Consider the following 10,000-nt stretch of genomic DNA (forward strand, 5'->3'; position numbering starts at 1 on the left):
CGTCTTTTATAAAGTAAGGCGTTCTTCCGTACTTAAAATTTTTAAAAAGTGCATGTACGGCGTTCGTCTTTTATAAAGTAAGGCGTTTCTCCGGACTTGGAAATTTTTTTAAAAGTACATGTACGGCGTTCGTCGTTTATGAAGTACGGCGTTGGTTGTTTATAAAGTACGGCGTTTGAAATTTATGAAGTACGGCGTTCGGAATTTATGAAGTACGGCGTCCCGTACCGGGTACGTATTTTAAAATTAACTAAATCGCTATAATAAAAATTCTAACTTACCTCGATTACGTAACACAATGCGGCCGTATTTTTTTTCTTGCGAAAATCCGTGGAAAAATGTTCAAACCGCTCTTTACGAAGAGCCATCACACCGACAGAGCGCACCTCGGACGGGGAGAGGTGTGTCTCGCGCCCCTGCTCGCGTACCACTGTCGCCGCTTCGCAGCGTTTGGCTCCGATCGACGTCAAGCGCGCTATTATAGGTAGCGGAGTGATGTTGTGGCGTGTGAGGTGTTCTCTCGAGATACCGACCAACGACTGCATCCTCTCGCTCGCGTTACCACGGACTGTCTGCGAGTCTTATCCAATACTTTTAAAAGGAATTCGGATTTATGACGAAATGAATTTCGCAGCACGTTCCGGCCGTTCTTCGGTGTCTCTAAGACTGTGCGTTTTTACGTATTCTCTAAAAATGATAGCAGACGCTAACCGCATTGGTTTCTCTCTGTAATAAATAATGTTCAACAACGACATTATTATGTTATTCAGACCGACCCGACAAAAAGAGACGACGATACGTTCACCTTTTTAGAACGAAACGTTGCGATTACTTTTGGTGGTCGTGCCTTTAATGATTATAAGAGCGAACCTTGTATGTGTGTGTGTCTTGTTGATAATTTTGAGAATGTAGTTATCGCACCCGTCGAAAATGACCCGAAGTAGACTTGGCTCTCGGAGCGTTTGCGCCTAGAATTTCATGGAATCCTTGAGTTCCTTCATTGGGTTCGAGCTTGCCTCGAAAGACGGTCCAGCACAGCGAGATCGCGGATGCGGCGGACGTTCCATCGTCGGCGGTCCTTATGCGATCAACCTTACATTGTTGTAAACGGTGGCGTACGTTCGAATTTCACGATTCGTCGTTCGTTGCATCGAACAGCTATTAAATTTGCGTCAACTCCCTACATTCCGAGCGAGAATATATAATATACTCGTAACGTGTGCAGATTCTGTAAAGAATTCGGCACGTCTCACCGTCGCATTCTATCTAGCGAAGAGTGAGGAGAATGTTTGAACTTTTAAACCGGCGCAGGAGGTTTCCTCGCGAAACTTTTCGACCGGTATCGTTATGTATGATATTTTTCGTATATAAAACAACGAAAGAGAGAGTTAAGCGTGGCGTTACGTTCCTACGCGTTCGTTTCGCGAACACGCACTCGCGCTTTCGACGAAAGTGTAGTTTTCAGTTTCGGAGTATCCGAACGAGAACGCAGTTCCCTGGTTGATCCTGCCAGTAGTCATATGCTTGTCTCAAAGATTAAGCCATGCATGTCTCAGTACAAGCCGAATTAAGGTGAAACCGCGAAAGGCTCATTAAATCAGTTATGGTTCCTTAGATCGTACCCACATTTACTTGGATAACTGTGGTAATTCTAGAGCTAATACATGCAAACAGAGCCCCGACCGGAAACGGAAGGGGCGCTTTTATTAGATCAAAACCAATCGGTGGCGGTCTCCGTCATCGTACAACTTGGTGACTCTGAATAACTTTACGCTGATCGCACGGTCTCGCACCGGCGACGCATCTTTCAAATGTCTGCCTTATCAACTGTCGATGGTAGGTTCTGCGCCTACCATGGTTGTAACGGGTAACGGGGAATCAGGGTTCGATTCCGGAGAGGGAGCCTGAGAAACGGCTACCACATCCAAGGAAGGCAGCAGGCGCGCAAATTACCCACTCCCGGCACGGGGAGGTAGTGACGAAAAATAACGATACGGGACTCATCCGAGGCCCCGTAATCGGAATGAGTACACTCTAAACCCTTTAACGAGGATCAATTGGAGGGCAAGTCTGGTGCCAGCAGCCGCGGTAATTCCAGCTCCAATAGCGTATATTAAAGTTGTTGCGGTTAAAAAGCTCGTAGTCGAATCTGTGTCCCGCGCCGCCGGTTCATCGTTCGCGGTGTTAACTGGCGTGCCGCGGGACGTCCTGCCGGTGGGCTTAGCTCGAGAGGGCGGCCCAACTCAATCCCGCCGCGGTGCTCTTCATTGAGTGTCGAGGTGGGCCGGCACGTTTACTTTGAACAAATTAGAGTGCTTAAAGCAGGCTAAAACTTCGCCTGAATACTGTGTGCATGGAATAATGGAATAGGACCTCGGTTCTATTTTGTTGGTTTTCGGAACCCCGAGGTAATGATTAATAGGAACGGATGGGGGCATTCGTATTGCGACGTTAGAGGTGAAATTCTTGGATCGTCGCAAGACGGACAGAAGCGAAAGCATTTGCCAAAAACGCTTTCATTGATCAAGAACGAAAGTTAGAGGTTCGAAGGCGATCAGATACCGCCCTAGTTCTAACCATAAACGATGCCAGCTAGCGATCCGCCGACGTTCTTTCGATGACTCGGCGGGCAGCTTCCGGGAAACCAAAGCTTTTGGGTTCCGGGGGAAGTATGGTTGCAAAGCTGAAACTTAAAGGAATTGACGGAAGGGCACCACCAGGAGTGGAGCCTGCGGCTTAATTTGACTCAACACGGGAAACCTCACCAGGCCCGGACACCGGAAGGATTGACAGATTGAGAGCTCTTTCTTGATTCGGTGGGTGGTGGTGCATGGCCGTTCTTAGTTGGTGGAGCGATTTGTCTGGTTAATTCCGATAACGAACGAGACTCTAGCCTGCTAAATAGGCGTATTTCGACATCCCAAAGGCCCGCCGGTCTCGGGTTCGCCCGTTGGCCGTGCGCGGTTTTTACTGTCGGCGTACAAACAATTCTTCTTAGAGGGACAGGCGGCTTCTAGCCGCACGAGATTGAGCAATAACAGGTCTGTGATGCCCTTAGATGTTCTGGGCCGCACGCGCGCTACACTGAAGGAATCAGCGTGTCCTCCCTGGCCGAGCGGCCCGGGTAACCCGCTGAACCTCCTTCGTGCTAGGGATTGGGGCTTGCAATTGTTCCCCATGAACGAGGAATTCCCAGTAAGCGCGAGTCATAAGCTCGCGTTGATTACGTCCCTGCCCTTTGTACACACCGCCCGTCGCTACTACCGATTGAATGATTTAGTGAGGTCTTCGGACCGGTACGCGGTGGCGTTTCGGCGTCGCCGATGTCGCTGGGAAGATGACCAAACTTGATCATTTAGAGGAAGTAAAAGTCGTAACAAGGTTTCCGTAGGTGAACCTGCGGAAGGATCATTAACGTGTCTCGAACACACGCACTGTCTTTACACAGACACACACACCATCGTCTGATCGTGTTGTTGTTGTCGTGCGAAGTATGTCGCGTCCGTGGACGACGTACACGCTCGATCTAACATCTAAAGACGTCTGCGGCGTAGACGACGGCACGTCCAGCCTTTAGCGGTGCCGTCGCGCGTTTCCGAAGCGCGTTCTCTTCTCTTCTCTCGTCCCACGTGGGGATCGGTGCGAAAGAGGAAACGCGTCTAAGAGACGGCGTCACGCGACGTCCTCGAACTATTGAATCGTCCAGAGTCGGATTAGGCGTCATGCCGATGCGAACTCGCGGCGCCGGTCCTTTACGCGCGTTCGTCGTGCGATCGGGCAGACGGCATTTCGGGCACCTTGATCCGCTAAAGAACCTCAAAGAGTTCGATTCGGATCGCAGGTTTCGTAAGTACGTGCGGGGCGTTTCGTGCGCCTTTGCTCGTCTTCGTTACCGTGGGTTTTAAATGATTTTCGCCCGGCCGACGGGTTCGGCTCGATGCCGCCGTTCTCGTCGAGACGATTCGAAACGTCGTTCGAGACGCTCCTAGGAAGCGCCGTTTGACGAAATCACACCTAGTTTGTTTGGTTAAGTGATCGTTGTGCGGTTGAGCTTCTGCTTTAGAAAAGGAGATCAAGTCTTGCGACTAACAAAAAAAAAAGAGAGAGAGGAAAAGATGGAATTAGTAAGACGACACGTCGTTCGAAAGTTTCTCTTTTCTTTTTTTTTCTTTTTTTATCTTAATAAACAATCGAAACCGAGAGAATTTCGACGCAGAACGTTCCAGGCCGTCGCGAGGCGAGCCGGAGAGAACGTGCGTCTTAATGTATATTCTAAAAGATTACCCTGAACGGTGGATCACTTGGCTCGTGGGTCGATGAAGAACGCAGCTAATTGCGCGTCAACTTGTGAACTGCAGGACACATGAACATCGACATTTCGAACGCACATTGCGGTCCTCGGATAAACTGTTCCCGGACCACTCCTGGCTGAGGGTCGTGTCAATTTCAAAGACTGCTCGGTTCGCCTCGTTTGAGAAAGCGTGGCGTTCGTCGGAGCGAGTTGGATGTTTTTTAGACGCGTGCCGTTGGAGGTCGATGTCGAGACGACTTACGTAACGTTCGTTCGTTTCGAGTACGATCCGGCGTACGCGACATCCGGAGACGCGATAGCGGCCCGTCGGGGTGACGTGTCGGACTTTCTTTTCGAAGGAGTTCGTCGTCGTCCTTCGACGGGCGGATCAGCAGACGTAAAGCACAAAACGATCGACTTTCGACGGCCATAACGGCGTTGATTTTGTCGAACGATGCGACCGTCGTGTCCGAGGCGTGCGTGACGTATCTCGCGACGACGTCAGGTCGCTGTTCGACGAAAGACCGTAAAGGCCGCGTCGACGACGTGCCATGATCGTTTGCGTATTAAAATGATCCATTTCCAGATCTATTCGATCTTGCGACCTCAGAGCAGGTGAGACTACCCGCCGAATTTAAGCATATTATTAAGCGGAGGAAAAGAAACTAACTAGGATTCCCTCAGTAGCGGCGAGCGAACAGGGAAGAGCCCAGCACCGAATCCCGCGGCCGAAACCGGACGCCGGGAAATGTGGTGTTAGGGAGGGTCCGTCATCCCGAAATCGTGCGGCGCGTCCAAGTCCATCTTGAACGGGGCCACAGCCCATAGAGGGTGCCAGGCCCGTAGTGACCGCTGCCGGTGACGGGAGGATCTCTCCTCAGAGTCGGGTTGCTTGAGAGTGCAGCCCTAAGTGGGTGGTAAACTCCATCTAAGGCTAAATATGACCACGAGACCGATAGCGAACAAGTACCGTGAGGGAAAGTTGAAAAGAACTTTGAAGAGAGAGTTCAATAGTACGTGAAACCGTTCAGGGGTAAACCTGAGAAACCCGAAAGGTCGAAAGGGGAGATTCAGCGTGTCTCGATCGTGGCGCTGGGCGGTCGCGTGACGGACGGCGTACGCGTCGTCTGCGCCTTCCGTCCTCCGAACTGCGATCGAACGCGTGCACTTCTCCCCCTGTAGGACGTCGCGATCCGTTGGGTGCCGGTCTGAGGCCCGCGGTGGAGCCCGTTCGGACGGTTCGCCGTTTCCGAACGAACCCGCGGTGTTTCCCGGTCGGCTCGCTCGACGGTATAAAGATGGCGCGAGGCCGCCGCTAGTTCGGCGTCCGCCCTACGGCAAGCGCTCTCGTCGCGACGGTGATCGGACCTGGTGCCGGTCCCGTCCCCGGGTGGCTGTTGGCTGTGGGTCGTCGGACAGACCTCGTCTTCTTTTAGAACGCCGATCTGCGACGCTATAGCTTTGGGTACTTTCAGGACCCGTCTTGAAACACGGACCAAGGAGTCTAGCATGTGCGCGAGTCATTGGGACATTACTAAACCTAAAGGCGCAATGAAAGTGAAGGTCCGCCTTGCGCGGACCGAGGGAGGATGGGCGGTCGTTACGGCTGCCGCCTCGCACTCCCGGGGCGTCTCGTTCTCATCGCGAGAAGAGGCGCACCAAGAGCGTACACGCTGGGACCCGAAAGATGGTGAACTATGCCTGGTCAGGACGAAGTCAGGGGAAACCCTGATGGAGGTCCGTAGCGATTCTGACGTGCAAATCGATCGTCGGAACTGGGTATAGGGGCGAAAGACTAATCGAACCATCTAGTAGCTGGTTCCCTCCGAAGTTTCCCTCAGGATAGCTGGCGCTCATAGCGCACGAGTTTCATCCGGTAAAGCGAATGATTAGAGGCATTGGGGTCGAAACGGCCTCAACCTATTCTCAAACTTTAAATGGGTGAGATCTCCGGCTTGCTCGAACTATTGAAGCCGCGAGACTCGAATCAGAGTGCCAAGTGGGCCATTTTTGGTAAGCAGAACTGGCGCTGTGGGATGAACCAAACGCCGAGTTAAAGCGCCTAAATCGACGCTTATGGGATACCATGAAAGGCGTTGGTAACTTAAGACATCAGGACGGTGGCCATGGAAGTCGGAATCCGCCAAGGAGTGTGTAACAACTCACCTGCCGAAGTTACTAGCCCTGAAAATGGATGGCGCTGAAGCGTCGTGCTTATACTCGGCCGTCAGCGGCATGTGCGGTCCGGTGGCCTCTGGTCACGGGCCATGAAGCCCTGACGAGTAGGAGGGTCGCGGCGGTGAGCGCAGAAGGACTGGCCGTGAGGCCGTCTGGAGCCGCCGTCGGTGCAGATCTTGGTGGTAGTAGCAAATACTCCAGCGAGGCCCTGGAGGACTGACGTGGAGAAGGGTTTCGTGTGAACAGCCGTTGCACACGAGTCAGTCGATCCTAAGCCCTAGGCGAAAGCCGATGTCGATGTGGTGTAGATTTGTCGTTGGTCACAAACACGACCTCCAGAGCCGTGGTGACGTGAACGTACGGATTGTGCACACACCCGTTGGGCGAAAGGGAATCCGGTTCCTATTCCGGAACCCGGCAGCGGAACCGCTTATAATTCGGGCCCTCGCAAGAGAGTTCGTCGGGGCAACCCAAAAGGACCCGGAGACGCCGTCGGGAGATCCGGGAAGAGTTTTCTTTTCTGCATGAGCGTTCGAGTTCCATGGAATCCTCTAGCAGGGAGATATGGTTTGGAACGCGAAGAGCACCGCAGTTGCGGCGGTGTCCGGATCTTCCCCTCGGACCTTGAAAATCCGGGAGAGGGCCACGTGGAGGCGTCGCGCCGGTTCGTACCCATATCCGCAGCAGGTCTCCAAGGTGAAGAGCCTCTAGTCGATAGAATAATGTAGGTAAGGGAAGTCGGCAAATTGGATCCGTAACTTCGGGATAAGGATTGGCTCTGAGGATCGGGGCGTGTCGGGCTTGTCGGGGAAGCGGGTCGCGGCTGACGTGCCGGGCCTGGGCGAGGTGAAGCGTTGCCGTTTCGGCGGAAACGTCGGATCCGAGCCCGGTCCCGTGCCTTGGCCTCCCGCGGAACCGTCTTGCTACGAGGCTCCGGGTGCGCCCGAAAGGGCGTCCGGATGTCCTCTTCGGCCGCCATTCAACGGTCAGCTCAGAACTGGCACGGACCGGGGGAATCCGACTGTCTAATTAAAACAAAGCATTGCGATGGCCCCAGCGGGTGTTGACGCAATGTGATTTCTGCCCAGTGCTCTGAATGTCAACGTGAAGAAATTCAAGCAAGCGCGGGTAAACGGCGGGAGTAACTATGACTCTCTTACGCAGGGGGAGTTCGTGAGCGCTACGGCGTGATGCGGCTCTTCGGGGTTTGGCGACCCCGCGTACCTGAGCTAGCTGGCAGAAGCTATAAAATGCCCCAATCCAAGGTGGACCTACGTGCCGAGGGATGAATGGCTGCCGGGTTAGGCAGTCTCGAACGTGGACCTCCGGGGAGTGGCGACCCCCGGTTGTATCTAGCTGGGGGGAGGTATCAGGGCTCTGCCTCTCCTCTAGTGTTTTCCCTTGTCCACACCAGATTTTTATGGTTTTAACTAGAGCGGCAAAGGGCCGGGGGCCTAGATCCGCCCCCGATGTGGACAAGGTCGTGGATTTAAATCAACAGGCGGGCGGCGTCGAGTTGGAACATACCGACGTTAATCCACGGCCGCTATCCGCCCCTGAGTGTGAGGTGTGTGGGCGGAAGTACAAGACAATGTCAGGTTTATACCGGCATAGGAAGACTTGCGGAGTCAGGGACAGATCGCACTGCGTCCATTGTGGACGTGGGTTCGCGACGTTTCAGGGGGTGCGGCAGCATGAAAAGCTTGCCCACCGGGAGAGGTATATGGTTGAGGCGGCCGGCAGCCTGCCTCCTTCAGAAGCCTCAGCTTTCGAGCTGATGGCGGAGATTGAGGTGGGTGTAAGGCCAAATCGGCCATTTCTGAAGGACATGGCGCTTGCGACCGGCCTCACTGTTGACCAGGTGAGGTACCGGCGCAAGAAGCCCGCATATAGAGAGTTTCTCGAAGGCTATAAGCGGGCACACCTTCCTAGAGGAGCTCTCTCCCATGTTCCTGAAGAAGCCTCTTCACCCGATGCCCAGGTCATGGTGGGGTCGGAAGGCGCAAAAGCGGGTCGTCAACAAGTACCTACCCAGGTTAACTCTTCACAACCGCCGGGTCCGTCGAGAAGTTCCTGTGATGTTCTGATTGCTGAAGTTGGCCCCTGTTCGCGACGCTCGAGTGTACTGGTGCGGCCCAAACAGAGGGCACGAAGGATTCCATCCTCTTCCTCAGACGAGTACGTGGATGAGGCTCCTCGAGACGATTCGAATTATCACCCCAGCAGCTCCGATGAAACATCGCAAGCCTCTACATCTTCCGGATCCCTAGATGATGCCGTTGAAGCCGTTCAAGTAAGCCCCATAACCCCCCCCGCAGAACCCGTGAATAAGGGCAAAATGCCAGTCCTGTTGAGAGGACGGGTTGATCGCCGTCCGGGCCGATTGGTCCGGCGTAGCGTGCATCCCGCCTCTCCCACTTTGGACAGTCCTTTGGCGGCGGTTGATGGGCCCTTCATTGCACACCTGGAGGGCCTCCGCCAAGGGACGCCTGCCGCGGCCGGCTTAATAGAGGCCTGTCTATCAGGGTGCAGTAACGAACACCTGCTGGCCCTGGTAGACGAATGGCTTCGGGCCACGTTCACCGGTCGCACACGAGGCAGGCGCGGGGGTAGGAGGACGAGGACCACTGACCTGCGGGCCGGCCCGCACAGACCACCATCAAGAGGTCCTAGGGCGTCTCTTTATAAGAAGACCCAGGACCTCTGGCAAAAGAACAGGTCAGCCCTCGTCGGAGCAATTTTGAACGGTGGATCGGCGGAATCGATGGGTGAAGGAGATGTTCCTGAGGTTGGCGATGTGGAGAAGCTGTATGGGGGGATATTCGAATCTATCTCTCCACCCGATGAGGAGCCGCTGCGGTTTCCGAAAACGTCGCAGCCTGTTTTCTTGCCTGTTACTCCCGAGGAAGTCGGGGCCGCTAAAAGGGGTTGGAATATTTCGGCCCCTGGTCCCGATGGAATCGGGGTGGCACAGGTGAGAGGCAGGTCTGACAAGGAGTTGGCTGTCCTCTACACGATTATATTGTGGAAGGGGCTCCAGCCGACTTCCTGGAGGGCGTCTAGGACCGTGTTAATCCACAAGGAAGGGGATAAAAGGGACGCTTCCAACTGGCGGCCTATCACTATAGGCTCTGCCGTTCAACGGTTGTGGCACCGGTTGTTGTCTCGGAGACTCCGCGGAGCCTTGGCGCTAAACCAAAACCAGCGCGGTTTCGTGGAGATCGATGGGACGATGGCCAACGTCACAATCTTGGATTCGTTTATACGGTCCAGGACAGAGTCTGGTAGGTCGTGCGCGGTTGTGTCCCTGGATATCCGGAAGGCCTTCGACACGGTGTCGCATTGGTCGCTCGACAGGGCGTTACGTCGATATGGGGTTGATGAAGGCGTCAGAACGTATATCATGGGAACTTTTACTCATGCCACCACGACCATCAAGGTGGGGCGGACCTGTACCCGGGAACTGGTTCTTCGGCGGGGAGTCAAACAGGGGGATCCTCTGTCGCCACTACTGTTCAATATGGTAGTGGA

At 54.1% G+C, this 10,000-nt stretch overlaps 2 non-coding genes and 1 pseudogene across 2 annotated transcripts; all 3 read left to right on the plus strand.

The window, feature by feature from the left end:
* Positions 1–1,493: 1,493 nt before the first annotated feature.
* On the plus strand, positions 1,494–3,414 carry LOC135120118 (small subunit ribosomal RNA). The gene has a single exon (XR_010278511.1). It is a non-coding gene; the product is annotated as a small subunit ribosomal RNA (ribosomal RNA).
* Positions 3,415–4,281: 867 nt separating this feature from the next.
* On the plus strand, positions 4,282–4,438 carry LOC135120125 (5.8S ribosomal RNA). The gene has a single exon (XR_010278516.1). It is a non-coding gene; the product is annotated as a 5.8S ribosomal RNA (ribosomal RNA).
* Positions 4,439–4,892: 454 nt separating this feature from the next.
* The window catches only part of LOC135120123 (large subunit ribosomal RNA), an 8,127-nt pseudogene continuing 3,019 nt past the window's right edge, over positions 4,893–10,000 (plus strand).

The sequence above is a fragment of the Zophobas morio genome, unplaced genomic scaffold, assembly GCF_036711695.1.
Source record: "Zophobas morio isolate AGI-343-1 ecotype UQ-CSIRO unplaced genomic scaffold, CSIRO_AGI_Zmor_V1 ptg000344l, whole genome shotgun sequence".
NCBI lineage: Eukaryota > Metazoa > Arthropoda > Insecta > Coleoptera > Tenebrionidae > Zophobas > Zophobas morio.